The sequence below is a fragment of the Bos indicus x Bos taurus genome, chromosome 23 (genome assembly GCF_003369695.1).
Source record: "Bos indicus x Bos taurus breed Angus x Brahman F1 hybrid chromosome 23, Bos_hybrid_MaternalHap_v2.0, whole genome shotgun sequence".
Classification (NCBI taxonomy): domain Eukaryota; kingdom Metazoa; phylum Chordata; class Mammalia; order Artiodactyla; family Bovidae; genus Bos; species Bos indicus x Bos taurus.
The window spans coordinates 37579483-37602956 of record NC_040098.1 but is presented as its reverse complement, the minus strand read 5'-3'; the positions used below and the strand labels follow the sequence as shown (position 1 = coordinate 37602956).

General features: G+C 40.8%; 1 long non-coding RNA gene across 1 annotated transcript in view; it reads right to left on the bottom strand.

The window, feature by feature from the left end:
* The window catches only part of LOC113882120, a 189583-nt gene that overhangs the window by 112065 nt on the left and 54044 nt on the right, over positions 1 to 23474 (bottom strand). The gene's annotated exons all lie outside the window — the stretch shown is intronic.

Sequence of the window (23474 nt, the reverse complement as noted above, 5' to 3'; positions counted from 1 at the left end):
CTTTATGATGGTTTGACCTAATCAACAAATGAGTTGTAAGTACTCCCTATGTGCTTGGTACTATTCACTGCCACTTCTCTGAGTCACAGAAGCACAGGAAAGATGAAAAGTAGGGAACTGAAAGCACGCTAATAAGCCGTGTTATTCTAAGACAGAGTATTGTTTTCAGAAGTGGCCACAAAAGGTTTTATAGTTTGTAAAGGTTTAGAATTCTAACTTTTCAAGTAACTCTTAGCACGCACCCCAGGGCTCCCTCTTGCTTAGAGATCATTCACCATGGTACACTGATGGGCATCACCAATATTTCTGGTCCTGTTTTTGGGAACACAGAAGGCTGCATTTCTCTAGCCTCTTGAGTTTAGGCACGGCATAGGTTTTACCAATGGAAAGTGGGCAGACATGGTATTTCCTATCTGAGTCAAAGCATCTTAACCACCAGTCCTCAGTTACAGGACCCTCTCCTCTGGCCTCAGTGTCATGGAAGCCTACTTCCATAAGCAGGTGTCTTGCTAAACCACTGAAGGCGGACAGTGTACCTGAAGAGTCACACAGACCTGCAGCAGCCTTCGCCTAAGTGGGGAAAGGCAGTCAATGCGACGCCAGGTCCTTTCCTTTACCCCTGCTGCCTCCCAGGATGCTTATCTAAATCAGTCCCTCCTGATTGAACTATTTTATCCATATTTACATAAATCCAAAGTCCATATGGACCAAGTAATTAGCTTCCCTCTTTTTAATGGTCTCTAGCCTCAATCTCCGGAGAAGGCAATGGCACCCCACTCCAGTACTCTTGCCTGGAAAATCCCATGGATGGAGGAGCCTGGTGGGCTACCGTCTATGGGGTCGCACAGAGTCAGACACGACTAAAGCGACTTAGCAGCAGCAGCAGCAGCAGCCTCAATCTCACTTGAATTCTGAATCAAGTGCCTGATGAGGTCAGTTGTCAAAGAAACCAGAGAAGAGAATGTAGACAGAATGAAGCAAGCTGTCCCAAATTCTAGAAAAAGCAAACCAAATAATTGGCCAATGGAGTCAGCATTATGTTTGATAACAATATTTTTATGAAATACTCAGATTAAACAAGAAACCCAGAACTTAAAAGCTCTAAAAATTTTGTCCACTTTTTTTTCTAGAAAAGGTGACTGTAATCCAACCAATGCATGTGTAAATAGTCCTCTAATGTCAGTTATCTCCAGTAAAGTTTTCACAGTTTCATGTAGTAATTTGTTTTCCTGAAAGTGAAGTTGCTCAGTCGTGTCTGACTCTTTGTGACCCCATGGGCTGTAGCCTACCAGGCTCCTCTGTCCACGGGATTTACCAGGCAAGAGTACTGGAGTAGATTGCCATTTCCTTCTCCAGGGGATCTTCCCAATCCAGGGATTGAACCCGGATTTGTTTTCCTAGAACCCCTGAATATGGATAAGCTCCCCAGCTTCTAGCCTTACAGTCCAGCATTGAGCTGTACACAGGACAGAGTGAGGCTTTATGAGGGCAGGGACCATGACAATCTTATGGATTGTTAACTGATGGATTTCAGTGCCTTAGTTTGATGCCCAGTAGGTAGTAAACTATTAGACATATTTGGAAAACAAATAGACAAACATAAACATCCTATGCCCACTGACAAAGATGACAAACACAGAAATAAGAATGTGGTTTTACACAAATGAAAGTTTTGTTTAGCCAATGACATGAAGGACTGTCATCTAAGATCTGCTTATGCAATCATAACTAAGTTACATAGGTTTACTTGAAGTCTAAGTTCAAAAATGGAAAATAATCCCTCCCTGTTATATTTCAGTTGAAAACCTTAGATTTTTCTGTTTCATACATATTAATTTAATATTAAAAAGAATTCTATTACTATTCTGAACATATATCTTGATATGCTTTTGAATTGTGATGCTGGTCAAGACTCTTGAGAGTCCCTTGGACAATCAGGAGATCAAACCAGTGACTCCTAAAGTAAATCAACCCTGAATATTCATTGGAAGGACTGAAGCTGAAGCTCCAATACTTTGGCTGCCTGATGGGAAGAGCCAACTCATTGGAAAAGACCTTGATGCTGGGAAACATTGAGGGCAGAAAGAGAAGAAGGCAACAGAGGATGAGATGGTTGGATGGCATCACTGACTCAATGGACATGAGTCTGAGCAAACTCCAGGAGATAGTGAAGGACAGGGAAGCCTGGTGTGCTGCAGTCCATGGGGTCACAAAGAGTCAGACACGATTAATGACTGAAAAACAACAATACCTTGGAAAAAGACAAAATTAAAATTGGAGACTTTTGAGTTGGTGGGGTGCACTTCCAGTGACCCTAAAGTGGCCGGCATGGAGGTCTGACTGACAAAAAGGAGTCAGTGGAATCTGCAAGGGGCTGTGGGGAGGATTGTGCAGAAGCAGTGAAAAGTGGATGCCTGGTTATAGATAAAGCAAGCTCTCATTCCACAGTATTCTCTTCTGCTGCTGGGGTAAACCATAATTTGTATCATAACACCTGGAGGACTGCTATGAAAGTTCTGACTTTTTCCATTAGTTTTACATTTAAATAAAAGATTCTGGGAAAAATCCAATATTGGAGATGGGGACAAGTGATGGAATAAAAAGATGTGCGCTCACCTCTTCTTAAAAAAACACCAAAATCACAACTAACTGCTAAACAACCATCAACAAAAAAAACACTGCAACCTACCAAAAAAGATAACCAATACCTAAAGACAAAGCAGGAGCCACAGTGAGATGGAAGGAGGGGCCAGTTGCAATAAAATTAAATCCCATACTTGCTAGGTGAAGTGAAGTGAAAGTCACTCAGTCGTGTCCAACTCCTTGCGACCCTATGGACTATGCAGTCCATGGAATTCTCCAGGCCAGAACACTGGAGTGGGTAGTCTATCCCTCCTCCAGCAGATCTTCCTGACCCAGGAATTGAACCAGGGTCTCCCGCATTGCAGGCAGATACTTTACCAACTGAGCTATCAGGGAAGCCCACCCGCTAGGTGGGTGACCCAAAAACTGGAAAATAATTGTATCACAGAAGATTGAGGGCCAGAAGAGAGTGGCAAGATATATTTAAAGTGATGAAAGGGGAAAAGTTACAACCAAGACTACTCTATGAAACAAGGATATCATTCAGATTCAATGGAGAAATCAAAAACTTTACAGATAAGCAAAAAAGCTAAGAGAAATCAGCACCACCAAACTAGCTTAACAACAAATGCTAAAGGAACATCTCTAGGTAGGAAACACAAGAGGAAAGAAAAGACCTACAAAAACAAACCCAAAACCATTAAGAAAATGGTAACAGGAATATACATATCAATAATTACCTTAAATATAAATGAATTAAATACTCCATATAAAAGACACAAACTGGTTGAATGGATATAAGACCCATATATATGCTGTCTACAAGAGACCCATTTCAGACCTAGGGGCACATACAGACTGAAAATGAGGGAATAGGTAAAGATATTCCATACAATGGAAATCAAAAGAAAGGTGGAGTAGTAATACTCACATCAGACAAAATAAACTTTAAAATAAAGACTGTTACAAGAGACAAGGAAGGGTGAATCCAAGAAGAAGATAAAATAATTTTAAATATGCACGCAATGAAAGAGCACCTCAATACACAAGGCAAATGCTAATGGCCATCAAGGAGGAAACTGACAGTAACACAATAATAGTGGGGGACTTTAACACTCAACTTCCATCAATGGATGAATCATCCATACAGAAGATTAATAAGGAAACACAAGCTTTAAATAACACACTGGACCAAATTGACCTAATTGATATTTATAGGACATTCCATCCAAAAGTAGCAGAATATACTTTCTTCTCAAGTGCACACAGAACATTCTCCAGGATAGATCACATCTTGGGTCACAAATGAATCCTGGTAAATTAAAAAATTAAATCATATCAAGCCTCTTTTCTGACTACAATGCTATGAGATTAGAAATCAGTAACAGGAAAACAACTGTAAACACACACGGAGGCTAAACAATATGCTATTTAATAACCAAGAGATCAGAGAAGAAATCAGGGAGGGAAAAAAAATCTACAGAAATAGATGACAACTAAAACACAATGGTCCAAAGCCTATGGGATACAAGAAAAGAAGCTGTAAGAGGGAAGTTGATAGCAATACAATCTCACCTGAAGAAATTAGAAACATCTCAAATAAACACCCTAATCTTACACCTAAAGCAACTAGAGAAAGAAGAACAAACAAAACCCAAAGTTAGTAGAAGGAAAGAAATCATAAAAATCAGAACAGAAATAAATGAAATAGAAATGAGGAAAATAATACCAAAAAAAATCAATGAAACTAAAGCTGGTTCTTTGAGAAGATAAACAAAATGATAAACCTTTAGAAGGTTTATCAAGAAAAAAAAAAAGGCTCATCAAGAAGAAAAGGCAGGGAGACAACACAAATCAATAAAGTTAGAAATAGGACAGGAAAAATTACAACTAACACTGCAGAAACAGAAAGGATTATAAGACACTACTATAATCAACTATATGCCAATAGGTAACCTGAAAGAAATGTACAGATTCTTAGAAAGGTACACATATCCCCTCCCAAGACTAGATTAGGAAGAAATAGAAAATATGAATAGATCAATCACAAGTAAAGAAATTTAAACCAGGATTTAAAATTTCCAATGAACAGAAGTCTAGGACCAGGTGGCTTCATAGGCAGTCTATCAAAAATTTAGAGACAAGTTAACACCTATCTTTCTCAAACTCTTCCCAAAATTGCAGACAGAGGTGCATACTCAAGTTCATTCTACAAGGCCACCATCACCCTGACACCAAAAGCAAAGCTACTATAAAAAAAGAAAATTACAGACCAGCATCACTGATGAAGATAGATGTAAAAATCCTCAACAAAATAGGATCAAACAGAATCCAACAAAACATTAAAAAGATCATATACCGTGATCAAGTGGTATTTATCCTAGCTATGCAACAATTGTCAATATATGGAAAAATCAATGTGATATACCATATTAACAAATTGAGGAATCAGAGACCACATTGCCAACATCTGCTTGGATCATCAAAAAAGCAAGATAGTTCCAGGAAAACATCTACTTCTGCTTTATTGACTATGCCAAAGTCTTAGACTTTGGATCACAACAAACTGTGGAAAACTTTACAGAGATGGGAATACCAGACCACTTTACCTGCCTCCTGAGAAATCTGTATGCAGGGGTCAACAAGCAACACTTAGAACTAGACATGGAACAACAGACTGGGTCCAGATTGGGAAAGGAATACATCAAGGTGACAAGCTACATTGTCACCCTGCTTATTTAACGTCTATGAAGAGTACATCATGTGAAATGCCCGCCAGATGAAGTATAAAGTGGAATCAAGATTGCCGGGAGAAATATCAATAACTTCAGATATGCAGATGACACCACCCTCATGGCAGAAAGCAAAGAAGAACTAAAGAGCCTCTTGATGAAAGTGAAAGAGGAGAGTGAAAAAGCTGGCTTAAAACTCAACATTCAGAAAACTAAGATCATGGCATCTGGACCCATCACTTCATGGCAAACAGCTGGGAAAACAGTGGAAACAGTGGCTGACTTTATTTTGGGGGGCTCCAATATCATTGCAGATGGTGACTTGCAGCCATGATATTAAAAGACGCTTGCTCCTTGGAAGAAAAGTTATGACCAACCTAGACAGCATATTAAAAAGCAGAGACATTACTTTGCTGACAAAGGTCCATCTAGTCAAAGCTATGGTTTTTCCAGTAGTCATGTATGATTGTGAGAGTTGGACTATAAAGAAAGTTGAGCGCCTAAGAATTGATGCTTTTGAACTGTGGTGTTGGAGAAGATTCTTGAGAGAGAGAGAGCAAGGAGATCCAAAGCTTAAACTCCAATACTTTGGCCATCTGATGTGAAGAACTGACTCATTGGAAAAGACCCTGATGCTGAGAAAGATTGAAGGCAGGAGGAGAAGGGGACGACAGAGGATGAGATGGTTGGATGGCATCACCTACTCAATGGGCATGAGGTTGAGCAAGCTCTGGGAGTTGGTGATGGACAGGGAGAGCTGGCATGCTGCAGTCCATGGGGTCACAAAGAGTCAGACATGACTAAGCAATTGAATGGAACAAATTGAAGAATAAAAACTACATGATCATCTCAGTAGATATAGAAGAAGCTTTTGACAAAATTTGACATCTATTTATCATAAAAAACTCTCCAGAAAGTGGGTATAGAGGGAACCTACCTTAACATAATACAGGCCATATACAACAAACTCAAAGCAAACATCGTTCTCAATGATGTAAAACAAAGCATTTCCTCTAAGATCAGGAACAAGACAAGGATGTCCACTCTCATCAGTGTTATTCAACGTAATAATAGTCATAGTCACAGCAATAAGGGGAGAAAAAGAAATAAAAGGAATCCAAATTGGAAAAAAAAGTCAAATAATCTTTACAGATGACATGGAACTATACACAGAAAACCCTAAAGATGCCACCAGAAAACTACTGGTGCTAATCAATGAATTTGGTAAAGTTGCAGGATAGAAAATTTATGCACAGAAATCTCTTCCATTCCTATACACTAGCAACAAAAGATCAGAAAGAAAAATTAAGGAAACAATCCCATTTACCATTGCAACAAAAAGAATAAAATACCTAGGAATAAACCTACCTAAGGACACAAAGAAATATACCATGTTCTTGAATTGGAAAAATCAACATTGTGAAAATGACTATACTACCCAAAGCAATCTATAGATCCAACGCAATCCCTATCAAATTACCAATGGCATTTTTCACAGAATTAGAACAAATATTTTTACAACTTGTATGGAAATACAAAAGACCCCAAACAGCCAAAGAAATCTTGAGAAAGAAAAACAGAGCTGGAGGAATCAACCTTCCTGACTTCAGACTATACTACAAAGCTACACTAATCAAGACAGTATGATGCTGGCACAAAAACAGAAATATAGATCAGTGGAACAGGACACTGGGAGTGTTTTAATTTCATTCTTTTACATGTAGCTATCCAGTTTCCCCAGCATCACTTACTGAAAAGGCTCTCTTTTCTCCCTTGTATATTCTTGCCTCCTTTGTCATAGATTAGGTGACCAGTAAGTGGTGCTGGGAAAACTGAATAGCTACATGTAAAAGAATGAAATTAGAACATTCCCTGATACCATACACAAAAATAAACCAAAAATGGTTTAAGGAGATAAATATAAGGCTGGATACTAAAATTCTTAGGGGAAAACATAGGCAGAAACCTCTTTGACATAAATCACAGCAAGATCCTCTTTGACCCACATCCAAGAGTAATGAAAATAAAAACAAAAACAAACAAGTGGGACTTAATTAAACTTAAAAGCTTTTCCACAGTAAAGGAAACCATAAACAAAATGAAAAGACAACCGTCAGAATGGGAGAAAATAATCTTTTCAGTTGCTTCATTTGCAATCAATATCCAAAATATACAAGCAGCTGATGCAGCTCAATATCAAGAAAACAAACCCAATCAAAAAATGGGCAGACCTAAACAGATATTTCTCCAAAGAAGACATGCAGATGGCCAATAAACACATGAAAAGATGCTTAACATCGTTCATTATGAGAGAAATGCAATCAACATTACAGTGAAGTATCACCTCTCACCAGTCAGAACAGCCATCAGCAAAAATCTACAAACAATAAATGCTGGAGAGGATGAGGAGAAAAGGCAACCCTCTTGCACTGCTGGTAAAAATGTAAATTGATACAACCACTATGGAGAACAATATGGAGATTCCTTAAAAAAAAAAAAACCTAGGGATAAAATTACCATATGACCCAGCAATCCCACTACTGGGCATATACTCTGAGAAAACCATAACTCAAAAAGACACATGTACTCCAGTGTTCATTGTAGCACTATTTACAATAGCCAGGACATGGATGGACATGGACATCTCCACCTACAGATGAATGGATAAAGAAGTTATGGTACATATATACAATGGAATATTACTCAGCCATTAAAAAGAACAAATTTGAGTCAGTTGTTATGTGGTAGATGAACCTAAAGCCTGTTATATAGAGTGAAGTAAGTTAGAAAAACAAATACTGTATATTAACACATATATATGGAATCTAGAAAAAAGATACTGATGAGCCTATTTGCAGGGCAGGATTAGATGCAGATGTAGAGAACAGACTTGTAGACACAACACGGGAAGGAGAGGGTGGGATGAACTGAGACAGTAGCATTAAATCACATACATTACCATGTGTGAAACAGAGAGCTAGTGGGAAGTTGCTGCATAACACAGGGAGCTCAGTGTGGTGCTCTGTGAAGACCTAAAGGGGTGGGATGTGGGAGGGGTGGGAGAGAAGTTAAAGAGGAGGGGGTATGTGTATACTTATGACTGACTCATGTTATTATAAGGGGTGGGAGGGAAGTTAAAAAGGAGGGGATATGTGTATACTTATGACTGACTCACGTTATTATACAGCAGAGCTCAACACAACACTGGAAAGCAATTATCCTGGAATTAAAAATAAATTTTTTAAAAAACTGAGGAAAAGATAGGCAAAACACTCTTTGACATAAATCACAGTAAGATCCTTTTGGATCCATGTCCTAGAATAATGAAAACAAAAGTAAACAAATGGGACCTAATCAAACTTAAAAGCTTTTGCCCAGCAAAGGAAACCACATAAAAAAAGATGAAAAGTCAACCCCCAGAGTGGGAGAAAATATTTGCAAACAAAATAACTGACAAAGGATTAACCTCCAAAATATACAAGCAACTCAGGCAGTTCAATATCAAAAAAGCAAACAATTCAATCAAAAATGGGCAGGAGACCTAAATAGACTTTTCTCCAAAGAAGACATACTGATGGCCAACAAACACATGAAATATAGTTCAACATCAATAATTATTAGAGAAATGGAAACCAAAACTACAATGAGGGCTCACACTGGTCAGAATGGCTATCATTAAAAAGTCTACAGAGAATAAATGCTGGAGAGGGTCTGGAGAAAAGGGAACCCTCTTACACTGTTGGTGGAAATGTAAGTTGGTACAGCCACTATGGAGAACAGTATGGAGGTTACTTAAAATCTAAAAGTAGAAATACTATATTAGCCTTTAATCCTACTTCTGGGCATATACCTGAGAAAACAATAATACAAAAAGATATATGTAAGGGAAAGATATACCCAACTGAATGCCGAGTTCCAGAAAATAGTAAGGAGAGATAAGCAGGCTTTCTTCAATGAACAATGCAGTGTAGTAAAGGAAAACGATAGAATGGCAAAGACTACAGATCTCTTTTCACTTTCATGCATTGGAGAAGGAAATGGCAACCCACTCCAGTGTTCTTGCCTGGAGAATCCCAGGGACGGGGAGCCTGGTGGGCTGCTGTCTATGGGGTCGCACAGAGTCGGACATGACTGAAGCGACTTAGCAGCAGCAGCAGCAGCAGAGATCTCTTTAAGAAAAATGGAGATATCAAGGGAACACTTCATGCAAAGGTGGGCATGATAAAGGACAGAAACAGTAAGGGCCTAAAAGAGGCTGAAGAGATTAAGAAGAGGTGGCAAGAATTACACAGAAGAACTATACAAAAAGGGTCTTAATGACCCAGATAACCATGATGGTGTGGTCAATCACCTAGAGCCAGACATCCTGGAGTATGAAGTCAAGTGGGCCTTGGGAAGCATTACAACAAACAAAGCTGGTGGAGGAGATGGGATTCCAGCTGAGCTATTTAAAATCATAAAAGATGATGCTGTTAAAGGGCTGCACTTAATATGTTAGCAAATTTGGAAAACTCAGCAGTGGCCACACGATTAGAAAAGGTCAGTTTTCATTCCAATCCCAAAGAAGAGCAACGCCAAAGAATGTTCAAACTACCAGACAATTGGGCTCATTTCACATGCTAGTAAGATAATGCTCAAAATCCTTCAAGCTAGGCTTTAGCAGTATGTGAACCAAGAATTCCAGATGTAAAAGCTGGATTTAGAAAAGGCAGAGGAACCAGAGATCAAATTGCCAACACTTGTTGCATCATAGAGAAAGCAAGAGAATTCCAGAAAAACATCAAGTTCTGCTTCATTTACTGTCTTAAAGCCTTTGACTGTGTGGATCACAACAAACTGGAAAATTCTAAAAGAGATGGGAATACCAAACCACCTCACCTGATTCCTGAGAAACCTGTCTGTGGGCCAAGAAGCAACAATTAGAAATTTACATGGAACTGACTGGTTCAAAATTGAGAAAGGAGTACAAGGCTGTATATTGTCACCATGTTTATTTAACTTATATACAGAGTACATCATGTGAAATGCCAGGCTGGATGAATCACAAGCTGGAATAAGATTGCCAGGAGAAATAACAACAACCTCATATATGCGGATGATACCACTCTAATGGCAGAACAAAGAAGAACTAAAGAGCTTATTGGTGAGGGTGAAAGAGAGTGAAAAAGCTGGCTTAAAATTCAACATTCAGAAACTAAGATCATGGCATCCAGTCCCACCACTTCATGGCAAATAGGGAAAAAGTAGAAGCAGTGACAAATTTTATTTTCTTGGGCTCCAAAATCACTGCAGATGGTGACTGCAGCCATGAAATTTAAAAAAAAAAAAAAAAAAAAGCCTGCTCCTTGGAAGGAAAGCTATGACAGACTTAGACAGCATATTAAAAATCAGAGACATCACTTTGCCAACAAAGGTCTGTATAGTCAAAGCTATGGTTTTTCCAGTAGTCATGTATGGATATGAGAGTTGGACCATAAAGCAGGTTGAACACTAAAGAATTAATGCTTTCAAATTGTGGTGCTGGAGAAGACTCTTGAGAGTCCCTGGGTCTGCAAGAAAATCAAACCAGTCAATCCTAAAGGAAATCAACCCTGCATATTCATTGGAAGGACTGATGCTGAAGCTGTAATACTTTGGTCACCAGGTGAGAAGAGCCGACTTACTGGAAAAAACCCTAATGCTGAGAAAGATTGAAGGCAAAAGGAGAAGAGAGCGGCAGAGGATGAGATAGTTAAACAGCATCACCAATTCAATGGACATGCATCTGAGCAAGTTCCAGGAGATAGTGAAGGACAGGGAAGCTTGGTGTGCTACAGTCCATGTGGTCACAAAGAGTTGGACACAACTTAGTGACTCAACAACAACAACCCCAATGTTCACTGCAGCACTATTTACAATAGCCAGGACATGGAAAGAACCTAAATGTCTATTGACAGATGAATAAAGATGTGGTACATATATATAATAGAATATTACTCAGCTAGGAATTGGAGAAGGCAATGGCACCCCACTCCAGTACTCTTGCCTGGGAAATCCCATGGACAGAGGAGCCTGGTAGGCTGCAGTCCATGGGATCTCGAAGAGTTGGACACGACTGAGCGACTTCACTTTGACTTTTCACTTTCACGCATTGGAGAAGGAAATGGCAACCTACTCCAGTGTTCTTGCCTGGAGAATCCCAGGGACGGGGGAGCCTAGTGGGCTGCCGTCTATGGGGTCGCACAGAGTCGGACACGACTGACGCGACTTAGCAGCAGCAGCAGCTAGAAATAATATTGGATCATTTGCAGTGATGTGGATGAACCTAGAGTTTGTCATACAAAGTTAAATAAGTCAGAAAGAAAAAGTAAGTATTTTCTATCAATGCATGTATATGGAATCTAGAAAAAAATGGTACTGATGCACCTATTTGCAAGGCAGGAGTAGAAACAAAGACATAAAGAAGAAAGTTATGGACACAGAGGGGGAAGCAGAGGGTGGAATGAATTGCGAGAGTAACATTAACATATATACACTCCCATGTATAAAATAGCTGATGGGAAGCTGCTGTACAGCACAGGGAGCTGGACTTGGTGCTCTGTGACGACCTAGATGGGTGGGATAGGAGAGGTGTAGGAGGGAGACTCAAGAGGTGGGATAGGAGGGGTGTATAACAATGGATTCACACTGTTATACAACAGAAACTAACACAACATTTTAAAGCAATTATACTCCAGTTTTTTTTTTTTTAAATCTTCCAAGAAACAAAAGTCCAGTACCAGATGGCTTCATAGGTGAATTGTATCAAACACCCATCCTTTCCAAACTCTTCCCCAAAATTGCAGAGTAAGGAACCCTCCCAAGCTCATTCTATGATGCCATCATCACCCTGATACCAAAGCCAGACAAATATATCACAAAAAAAGAAAATTACAGACCAATATCATTGATAAACACAGATGCAAAGATTCTCAACTAAATAGTAGCAAAGAGAATGCAACAACACATTAAAAACATCATACACCATGATCAAGTGGAGTTTATCCCAGAGATGCAAGCATTCTTCAATACAATGCAAATCAGTCAATGTGAGAAACAAACTAAAGAATGAAAACCATATGGTCATCTCAGGAGACACTGAAAAATATTTTGACAAAATTCAACACCCATTCATGGTAGAAACTCTCCAGAAAGTGGGCACAGAAGGAAATTGCCTCAATATAATAAAGGCCACATAGGACAAACCCAAAACAAACATCATTCTCAATGGTGAAAAACAGAGAATTTCCTCTAAGATCAGGAACAAGACAAGGATGTCCACTCTCACCACTGTAAGTCAGTATAATTTTGAAAGTCCTAGTCATGGCAATCAGAAGGAAAATAAAAATGACTCCAAACTGGATCAGAAGGTAAAACTGTCACTGTTTGCAGATGACATGGAACTATACACAGAAAACCCTAAAGATGCCACCAGAAAACTACTGGTGCTAATCAATGAATTTGGTAAAGCTGCAGGACAGAAAATTAATGCACAGAAATCTCTTCCATTCCTTTACACTAGCAACAAAAGATCAGAAAGAGAAATTAAGGAAACAATCCCATTTACTATTGCAACAGAAAGAATAAAATGCCTAGGAATAAACCTACCTAAGGACGCAAAATACCTGTATGCAGAAAACTATGAGACACCAATGAAAAAATCAATGACAACACAAACAGATGGAGAGATATACCATGTTCTTAAATTGGAAAAATCAACATTGTGCAAATGACTATACTGTCCACAGCAATCTACAGATCCAATGCAATCCCTATCAAATTACCAATGGCATTTTTCACAGAATTAGAACAAATATTTTTACAACTTGTATGGAAACACAAAAGACCCCAAACAGCCAAAGAAATCTTGAGAAAGAAAAACAGAGCTGAAGGAATCAACCTTCCTGACTTCAGACTACACTACAAAGCTACACTCATCAAAACAGTATGACACTGGCACAAAAACAGAGATATAGATCAGTGGAACAAGACAGAAAGCTCAGAGATAAACACACGCACCTACGGGCACCTTACATATGACAAAGGAAGCAAGAATATACAACGGAGAAAAGACAGTCTTTTCAGTAAGTGGTGCTGGGAAAGCTGGACAGCTATGTAAAAGAAGGAAATTAGAACACTCCCTAAGACCATACACAAAAATAAACTCAAAATGGATGTAAAGCCAGTGTTAGGGAAACTAAAACAGGGGAAGTCTTGTTCAGGCTTCAGAAACAGGAGAGCAGACCTCTGATCTGCTTCTGACCTGCCTGGACCCTGCCCAGATTCCGTGCCTGCTTGCAATAAGAAAGGGAGGGCTTCCTTGGTGACTCAGCAGTAAATAGTCCACCCAGGTCCGATCCCTGATCCAGGAAGATCCCATATGCTACAGAACAAGTAAGCCTGTGTGCCGCAACTATTCAGCCTGTGCTCAAGAGCCCAGGAGTTGCAACTGAGCCTCCCCTGCCACAGCTACTGATTACCCACATGCCCTACAGCCTGTGCCCTGCAACGAGAGAAGCCACTGCAAGGAGAAGCCTGAGCACTGCCACTGGAGAGTAGGCCCAACTAGCTGCAAACAGAGCAAGTCCACGTGTAGCAACGAAGACCCAGCACAGTCATAAATAAATAAGTAAACCTCAGAAAAAAAAAAAACCACCGAAAAGTAGAACTACCATATGATCCAGCAATCCCTCTCCTGGGCACAGAGCAGGAGAAAACCATTAATTCCCAAAGATACATGCACTCCAATATTCATTGCAGCACTATTTACAATAGCCAGGACATGGAAGCAACCTAAGTGTCCACTGACAGATGAATGGATAAAGAGGATATGGTGCATACATACAATGGAATATTACTCAGCCATAAAAAGGAATGAAATTGGATCATTTGCAGTGATGTGGGTGGACCTAGAGACTGTCATACAAAGTGAAGGAAGTCGGAAAGAGAAAAACAAATATCACATATTAATGCAGATAGGTGGAATCTAGAAAAAATGGTACAGATTTTTGGTACAGAAATACAGATACAGACATCAAGAACAAATACACCAAGCAGGGAGAGGTGGTGGGATAGACTGGGAGACTGAGACTGACGTATATATACTACTATTATGAAGTAAATGCCTGATCAAGGCCTACTGTATAGGACAGAGGAAAAAAAGAAGGTACAATCTGTTAATAGGACATATATTAAGTTAACCTTAGAAATGCATTCCAGTAAATATTAGCTGCAGAAAAATAGTGTTTGATTCCATTTATACAAGGCACCTAGAATAGTCAAATTCACAGAGTCAGAAAGTACATAGGCTGGTGCCCCTCAGGGGCCAGGGGCTGGGGAGGGTGGATAAGGATTCGTGTTTAATGGGGACCGAGTTTCAGTTTAGGAAGCTGAAAAATTCAGGAGACGAATGGTGGTGAGAGTTGCATAACAATGGGAATGTACTTAGTGCCACTGAACTGTACAGTTAAATATGGTTAACAGAGTATGTTTTATATTATGTGACTTTTACCACAATTAAAAACATTTGAAAAATAAAGGAAGAGATACTCAATCCCTCTGTCATATGAAGACACAAAAGCCAGCTGTATGAGAGCCAAGAAGCAACCCCCCCACCCCACCCACAACACACCCGAACTGGAACATTCTAGCACCCTGACCTCAAATGTTCAGCCTCAAAAATTGTAAAAGAATAAAGTTCTGTTGTGTAAACCACTCAGTCCAAGGTATTTTCTTATGACAGCCTGAGCAGATGAATACACATGGTTTCCATTACTCTCAATACACTTAATCAATCAGCTTCATTTAAGATCCAGTCCTCCATGCTGGGCTACCCCTTCCACGATGGCAACACCTTCCTCACTGTGCTTGGCCTCTGACTTCCCATTCTGGGCCATCCTGTATCTCTTCCTCCCCTCACCATGAACCTCTACTTTCCTGTGCTTCATCTAATGGTTGTGGGGCTGAATTATTTAGAAAGAGCAGGAAATGGATTTTGTTTAGCTCCCTAAAAATATCACTTGATTATTTGTAGAGATGTGTTTTTATCAAGCAAAAGTCTGAAAAGTTCATTAAATTTGAAGCTAGAAGAAAACATAATCTAACTCAACAATCTTATTTCATTTAGTAACTAATATCTGGGAATAATTTTTCTTATTCTGACTAATGAGAAATTGAGTCTTAAAAAAAAAAAGCTTTTGCATTAATGGATCTGTAATTATAAAACTGCTTCTGGAGTCAGAACCACTGCTTTAAAGAATCTCCTTTTTATTTATAGAAGCTCCATTGTTACTTGGAATGATGGAAGAACTGATGCTATATAACATTTTAAAAGTAATCCAAGGCTATTAAGGTCATTTCTTCATCTCAATCAAAGTATTTATCCTGTACCTCCTTTGCATTTGCAGTGGACAGACTCAGGAGAAGCAGGTGAACAATTGAGGCTTCTCAGGAAACTCTAAGAAACACAGTGACCGCACACAAGTGTTTTCCCAGGGAACTGGGGAGGGCTTGGTCTACAGGACAGACTACAGACAAGGATGTGCCTTTAAAGATGGAGTAGATTTAGGGATGAGGGCAGAGAGAGAAGTAAACCAAGAGGAAAGAGAGAAAAGGAAAAAAGGAACTAATGCCTTCATGGGCCTGTTTTGACTGGGGAAGGGAGGAACTTACAAAAGTATAGTGGAAGAACAGGACCTGCCTTGAGAAGCTGAATAGATTTGACTCTTGGGTCACATGAAATCTTTCAGATAATGCATTTCATATAGACCTGAGGTCAACTGCAAATAATAGAAAACCCAACAATAATGGCCTAAAGGAATAGGGGTGGATTTTTCTTATTAGAAATGTGAAGCTTAGTGGTTGCTGGCAGTGGTTCAACTGCTAAAAACTGAAGGACCAGTGTCTGTGTGATTCTCGTGGGCTTTCCCTCATGGATTCAAGATGGCTACTGTTGCTCCAGGCATCACATCTGCATTTAAGACCAGAAGAAAGATGTTACAAGACAAATTTGTCATGCTTTATCAGGACAAAAGCTTATCCAGAGCCTTGCTCTATTGCCACCCCCAGCAGATATTCATCTGCCGAACATTAGCTTGAATTTTTGCATCATTCAGTTCAGTTCAGTCGCTCAGTCGTGTCTGACTCTTTGCGACCCCATGGACTGCAGCACGGTAGGCTTCTTTGTCCATCACCAACTCCCTGAGTTTACTCAAATTCATGTCCATTGAGTTGGTGATGCCATCCAACCATTTCATCCTCTGTCGTCCCCTTCTCCTCCTGCCCTCAATCTTTCCAAGCATCAGGGTCTTTTCAAATGAGATAATTCTTCGCATCAGGTGGCCAAAGTATTGGAGTCTCAGCTTCAGCATCAGTCCTTCCAATGAATATTCAGGACTGATTTCCTTTAGGATGGACTGGTTGGATCTCCTTGCTGTCCAAGAGACTCTCAAGAGTCTCCTCCAACACCACAGTTCAAAAGCATCAATTCTTCAGCTCTCAGCTTTCTTCACAGTCCAACTCTCACATCCATACATGACTAGTGGAAAAACCATAGCTTTGACTAGATGGACCTTTGTTGGCCAAGTAATGTCTCTGCTTTTTGCTGTATAGGTTGGTCATAACTTTTCTTCCAAGGAGCAAGCGTCTTTTAATTTCATGGCTGCAGTCACCATCTGCAGTGATTTTGGAGCCCCGCAAAATAGTCTGTCACTGTTTTCCCATCTATTTGCCATGAAGTGACGAGACCAGAAGCCATGATCTTAGTTTTCTGAATGTTGAGCTTTAAGCCAGCTTTTTTACTCTCCTCTTTCACTTTCATCAAGAAGCACTTTAGTTCCTCTTCACTTTCTGCCATAAGGGTGGTGTCATCTGCATATCTGAGGTTATTGATATTTCTCCCAGCAGTCTTGATTCCAGCTTATGCTTCATCCAGTCCAGCATTTCTCATGATGTACTCTGCATATAAGTTAAATAAGCAGGGTGACAATACACAGCCTTGACGTACTCCTTTCCAGATTTGGAACCAGTCTGTTGTTCCATGTCCAGTTCTAACCGTTGCTTCTTGACCTGAATACAGATTTCTCAGGAGGCAGGTCAGGTGGTCTGGTATTCCCATCTCTTGAAGAATTTTCCACAGTTTGTTGTGATCCACACAGTTTGCATCATTATTTCTCTCTATAAAGAAGCTGAGAAAGGGACTGGATAACTTTACCAGATTTTACGGTGAAGACAGGAAGGAAAAATGTGCTAGCAATGGGTGTTGGGTCTATCAATCTATTTGTCTTTCACAAGAAGCCTAATCAGTTATCTTTCCATTTATTATTTAAATAAAAGTTTCACTTGAATGTATTAATAGAAGAAGTTTTTAACCCATTAGTCATGTTACTAAGGCAGACAGCAGTGTCTCTATCCTTCACCTCTTAAAGTTGAGAAATATTATTATATGACTTAGATTTAGACATTCTGTTGCCTGTGACCTGGAGACTGGATCAAGTGATTCATTTGGTCTATGATATTTGATTAACTATATCATAGTTTGAAACACCAAAAAAAAAAAAAGAAATACAAGAACACCCTTCTCCCCTCCATCTACTTCACTGGAAAACTTCCAACAGCACTTTGCTTTTAGAGGTTCTAAGGTCAATGCCATTCCTTTTACTCAAAACTAGTTTTAGGTATGTCAAGAAAACTGGATAAATGAGGTGTAAGTAAAAATCAGGAAATCAAGATATGTTAAGTTTACTGAAACACATTTGGATAAAGCCAAAAATTGGTCTGAGATCCTATTAAGGAGATGTGAAGCCCCTACTTAAATATGGTGTGGGCACTTTATAGCAGAGTCACAAAACTTCCCTAGACATAGTATTATACAAGAGTATGTGTTATGCTTACTTTTTAAGTAAACACATTTGTAAATCACTTGGCAAACGTGTCGAGAGTCCAGGGTTTATTTCTGCTTCAACACTGCACTGCGGTCTTGGCTATACCAAGTTCCGTAATGGCAGCAACTAACCTTTTTCCCAGACAATCCTCATACCCTGGGGCAGAGAAAACAATGCCCCATTGTGAACTTGCACAAGATTTTCAAATGTGGTGCAATTTTGGTGTACCAGTGGCCTGAAGTTCACAAACCCAGTGAAGATTTCAACTAGCCTATACTTGTCAGCCAGAAAGCACGAGAAAGACTGGGGTAAAGTCCCTTTTCTTAACTACGTTTCAAGACGATCTAAAAGACACTTCTAGGCAGTTCCCTAGTGGTCCAGTGGTTAAGTCTTCACCTTCCAATGCAGGGGGTGCAGGTTCGATCCCTGGTCAGGGAGCTAAGATCTTATGTGCCTCATGGCCAAAAAACCAGAACATGAACAACAGAAGCAATATTGTTACAAGTTGAATGAAGACTTAAAAAACAGTCCACATTAAAAAAAAAATCTTTAAAAAAGATAAAGAGAAAAGACACTTTCTTTCCTGCCAGTCTCTCAAATGACCAGAACAAGATTTGCAATTGATTTCACAATAACCAAACAAATCACCTCTTTCATACACATTTCTTTTTATTCCATTGCTGGACTAGTTTAGGCTTCCCTGGTAGCTCAGCTACCAGGTAAAGAATCCACCTGCAATGCAGGAGACCCCATTTCAATTCCTGGGTTGGGAAGATCCCCCAGAGAAAGGATAGGCTACCCACTCCAGTATTCTTGGGCTCCCCTGGTGGCTCAGATGGTAAAGAATCTGCCTGCAGTGCAGGAGACCTGGGTTCAATCCGTGGGTTGGGAAGATCCCTTGGGAGCCTAGCAGGCTACATTCCATGGGGTCGCAAGAGTCGGACACAACTTAGCAACTAAACCAACCAACCAACCTGGAGGAAGGCATGGCAACCTACTCCAGTATTCTTGCCTGGAGAAAGGGCTTCCCTGGTGGCTCAGACGGTAAAGAATCCTCCTGTAATGCAGGAGACTTGGGTTCGATCCCTGGGTTGAGAAGATCCCCTGGAGGGGGGCATAGCAGCCCCCACCAGTATTCTTGCCTGGAGAATCCCCATGGACAGAGCAGCCTGGTGGGCTACAGTCCATGGGGTTGCAGAGTCGGACATGACTGAGCACCTAATCACAGCATAGCACAGACTAGTTTAAGGAAATTTACTCACTTCTAGTGCTTCTGGGGAGCTCTGCTAGCTGAAAGCCCTGGTTGTTTTCACCAGGTTCCATGCAAGGTGCACCATACGTATCTCAAATTCATTTCATCCATGCAACAGATTTTTATTCAGCACCTACTAATGAGCTGGTGTTCTAAGTAAGTGTTGGAGGTACATGATATTGGGAACCCTCACAACTTTACAAAGTAGTTGTTATTATCTACATTGTAAAAATTAAGAAATGAAGGCCCAGAGAGAGTAACTAACTCCTCAAGGTCACACAGCCAGTCCATGGCAAAGTTGCCTTGGAAGACAGGTCCATTTCACTCCCTATTGTGCTTTCCACCCAGTATCTTGCTGCCCTCCTGCCAGCAACTGGCCTTATTGTAATCACGGGAAATATATGGACTCTTTTTCGAGACTACAATTCCTGAACCTTTACAGTTACCCTGCCAGAAAAGTTGAGGTTCATGTATGAAAATGGGAAGGGGGACTCTACCTTTGAATTTGGTCTGCGAGTTTTCATTGAGTCCTTTCCTTCCCAGACGGCTCACCTTCAAGATCTGGTTTCAGAAGCCTTGAAGCTATAAGGAGTGCTAATCCATGTTTCCACGAATTGACCTGGCAGGTTAGCCTTAGGTTGGGCATCCCATAGCTCTGGGTCAGAATATCCTCCGAGGGGTGAGAAGAGAGCCTAAGTCTGCAGCCAAGCCTCTGATCTGCTTGCTCACCGTCTGCCTGACTTTAAGATGTTTAAATTCTCTGTACTCCAAGGTCAGGCTCATAAGAAACAAATGAGATACCACAGATGAGAGTGGTTGGAAAATTGGAAAATAATATAGAAAGAATAGCCATTATCCAAACTCACAAAGCAGAAGGGACTGAAAATTGAAGGCAGCATGGAAGAACACATCAGCTTAAGTCTGCAACACTCCTAATAAAGCATCATTTAATTATAAGCCTCCAAGGAGGGATAATAAAATTAAACATTGTCTGTCACAGCTCCCTTGTTACTGGTATCTGGGGCATGAAATTCTGAAGAGCATTCATTCTTCTTGAGAGTAAATGCAACTGTGGTCAAGAGGGGATCCCTCCTGCCTCACCGATCTAAAAACCAAGAAAGATAACCAGTGGGTATCAATCAGAGCTTCTGAATGGAAAGTTCAGAGTACAGCAGAGGAAAGCAGGCAGCTGATTTCCATCTGGTTGATGGAGCCAAATCATCTCCAAATGCCCATGGGCAAGAATCCCAGAGGCAGGTTTTCAAGTGTCCCGAGGTCTCAAAAGACAGACATGAAGGAAAGAAAATCAAAATAATTTCTGTTGGCCTAAAGCCCCCCAGGAAAGGGATAGTAGGAATTCTGATACACTTCTCAAACCCAGAGGTGGGCGCACAACCCAGGGACTCACCTTCCCACCTAAGAACCTGCACGAATCCTGAGTCTTCTGCGTTCCTTTCCTTCATCAGCCACTCCAGTTTTCCAGCTAGCTCGCCTGTCCCCGCCTGTTACATTGCCCTTTCCCACTTTCTTTTAACCCTACTTGGAGAGATCAGCCCTTACTCAGAAACACACACAGTGTCTTACAGAGACTGCTGCAGAAAGATGGAGCTGTGCAATGCAAAACAAAGAAAATGCAGCCCAGAGGGGAGAGGAAGGAGAGGAACTGGGCTTCAGTTACTGCATGCTACACATCTTGGGTAAGAGCTCCAGCTCCCCTGAGCCTTAGTCTCCACATCTGGAAGAGTGGGAATTACCCCTGCTTGTTTGGGCCACAGAAATCAAATGAAATATTTGTGGCAATGCTTGAAAGCACTGTGAATATTAATGGGCCCGTCCCTCCCTCAATGATCTTATGACAAATGCAGTCGTTCAGCAAATGATTATCGAGGATCTATGATGGACCACACTAGCTGCGCCCACCTCTGGGTTTGAGAAGTGGATCAGAATTCCTACTATCCCTTTCCTGGGGGGCTTTAGGCCAACATAAATTATTTTGATTTTCTTTCCTTCATGTCTGTCTCCTTCATGTCTTTCTGTCATGACAGAAAATTGGGCATGTTCCCTGACCTTGGGGAGGTGCCCTGGGCATGGGGCACAGCAGCATAGACAAGCAATTAAAATACACTTGGCTACATCTCATCAACTCACTCCAGTATTCTTGCCTGGGAAATCCCATGGACAGAGGAGCCTGGCGAGCTACAGTCCAGGGGGTTGCAAAGAGTCGGGCATGACTGAGCATGCACATCTCATAAATGGACATCAGGGGATGCCCAGCTCAGGTCAAAGGGCTTTGCAAGAAGAGGGATAACACAGAAGCTAAATCTTGAGCGATGACAAGGGAATTTGCTGGGGAAAGAAGGGGGTCAAGGTCATTCCAGCTGGATGAGTAGCATGTACAATGGCAAGAAAAATGAGAGTGAGCAAAGGTTAGAGCTTGTGATCCTGAATAGCTGGCGCCTAATATGAGAAGCCGGAGAGGCGACACGGGAGTCAGGAAGGAGGGGTCCCTTGGAGGACAGGCTGCCTGCTCAGATGATCGTATTTACAGAGTGCTCACCTGGTGCCAGGGCTTCCCAGGTGGTGCTAGTGGTAAAGAACCCGCCTACCAATGCAGGAGACATTAGAGACGTGGGTTCGATCCCTAGGTCAGGAAGATCCGTTGGAGAAGGGCATGACAACCCACTCCAGTATTCTCACCTGGGGAATCCCATGGACAGAGAAGCCTGGTGGGTTATAGTCCATTGGGTCGCACAGAGTCAGACACAACTGGAGAGACTTTGCACACACACACCAGGTAACAGGTATTTTCTAATACATCTCACATATCACCACTTCTAATTCTCCCAACCACTCCCAAGAAGTCAGTCCTATTATATTATTACCCATTACTTCTACTAATAGAAGGGGAAACTGAAGCTCAGAGAAATTAAGTTGCTTGCTCAAGGTCATACAACTGGCAAGTTTGCCAAGGAGTTGGGTTTTTTAAATGATTTATTGACAGTCTGCATAACTGATAAAGTGCATGTCACTTGCTCATGTGGAAATTTATGTTGTTTGCTTAAATACTTAATGGTTAACGATCACTTGGGCTTATCAATAAAGTAATCCAGTCATTGAAGTCTTCTCAGATGGGGTAGATTATAAATGGGAAATTTATGTTTAATGATCAATTAACTTGACTAATTTTGCTTTTCCCTCTTTTCCTAACAATCCATTGTGAGAGATAAACAGAATTGGTGGACTTGAAAAACACAGAAACTTGTAAGACATAGTATATACAAAACCCCTTTAGCTGGAGCCTCCTTTTTTTTTAAGTTATTTCATTTCTAGGAATTTATCCTAAGCAGATCATCAGGCATACTAAGTTATATTGGATTGGCCAAAAAGTTCATTTGGGTTTTTCAGTAAGATTGTATGAGAAAACCCAAAAGAACTTTTTGACCAACCCAAAACAACAACAAAAAAGTCTAGTTTATCACCATAGGGTTGGTGGGATACCCTATCCTTTTTCTAAGTTCTAGTTTTCCTCTTCCAGCCCTTGGGATTGTGGAGCATCCTTGGGCTTAGGCAGTAGGAGAATCTAGGCCAGGTAGTTTAGTCCCTAAAAGTTTTACTCTTCAGGCTTGCATGCATATAGTCGAGGTCAACGTCTCTGTGGATGACATCACACCCTCTGGACCCAATTCAGCCACAGGAGTGTAGGGTGGTCCCAGGTCCCCACAGCCCCCCATTCACAGTTCTGCCACCTGCAGGATGCCACCACGAGCTTGCTGCCACCACTGTCGCCTGAGGATTCCTCTCTCCTGAGAAACCCACCACTCATTCCCAATCTTGGAATATTCCACCTTCTGCTTCCGGTCTGGCCCTTTTCCCTCGTGACTCTAGGAGTTCAAAGCCTCCAACGCTTTCCTATCTAGGACTCCTGGTTGACTCACCTCCCTGAACACATACTTTTGAAAACACAACGGCCTATTGACTTGCCCCTGGGACCAAACAAAGCACAGACAG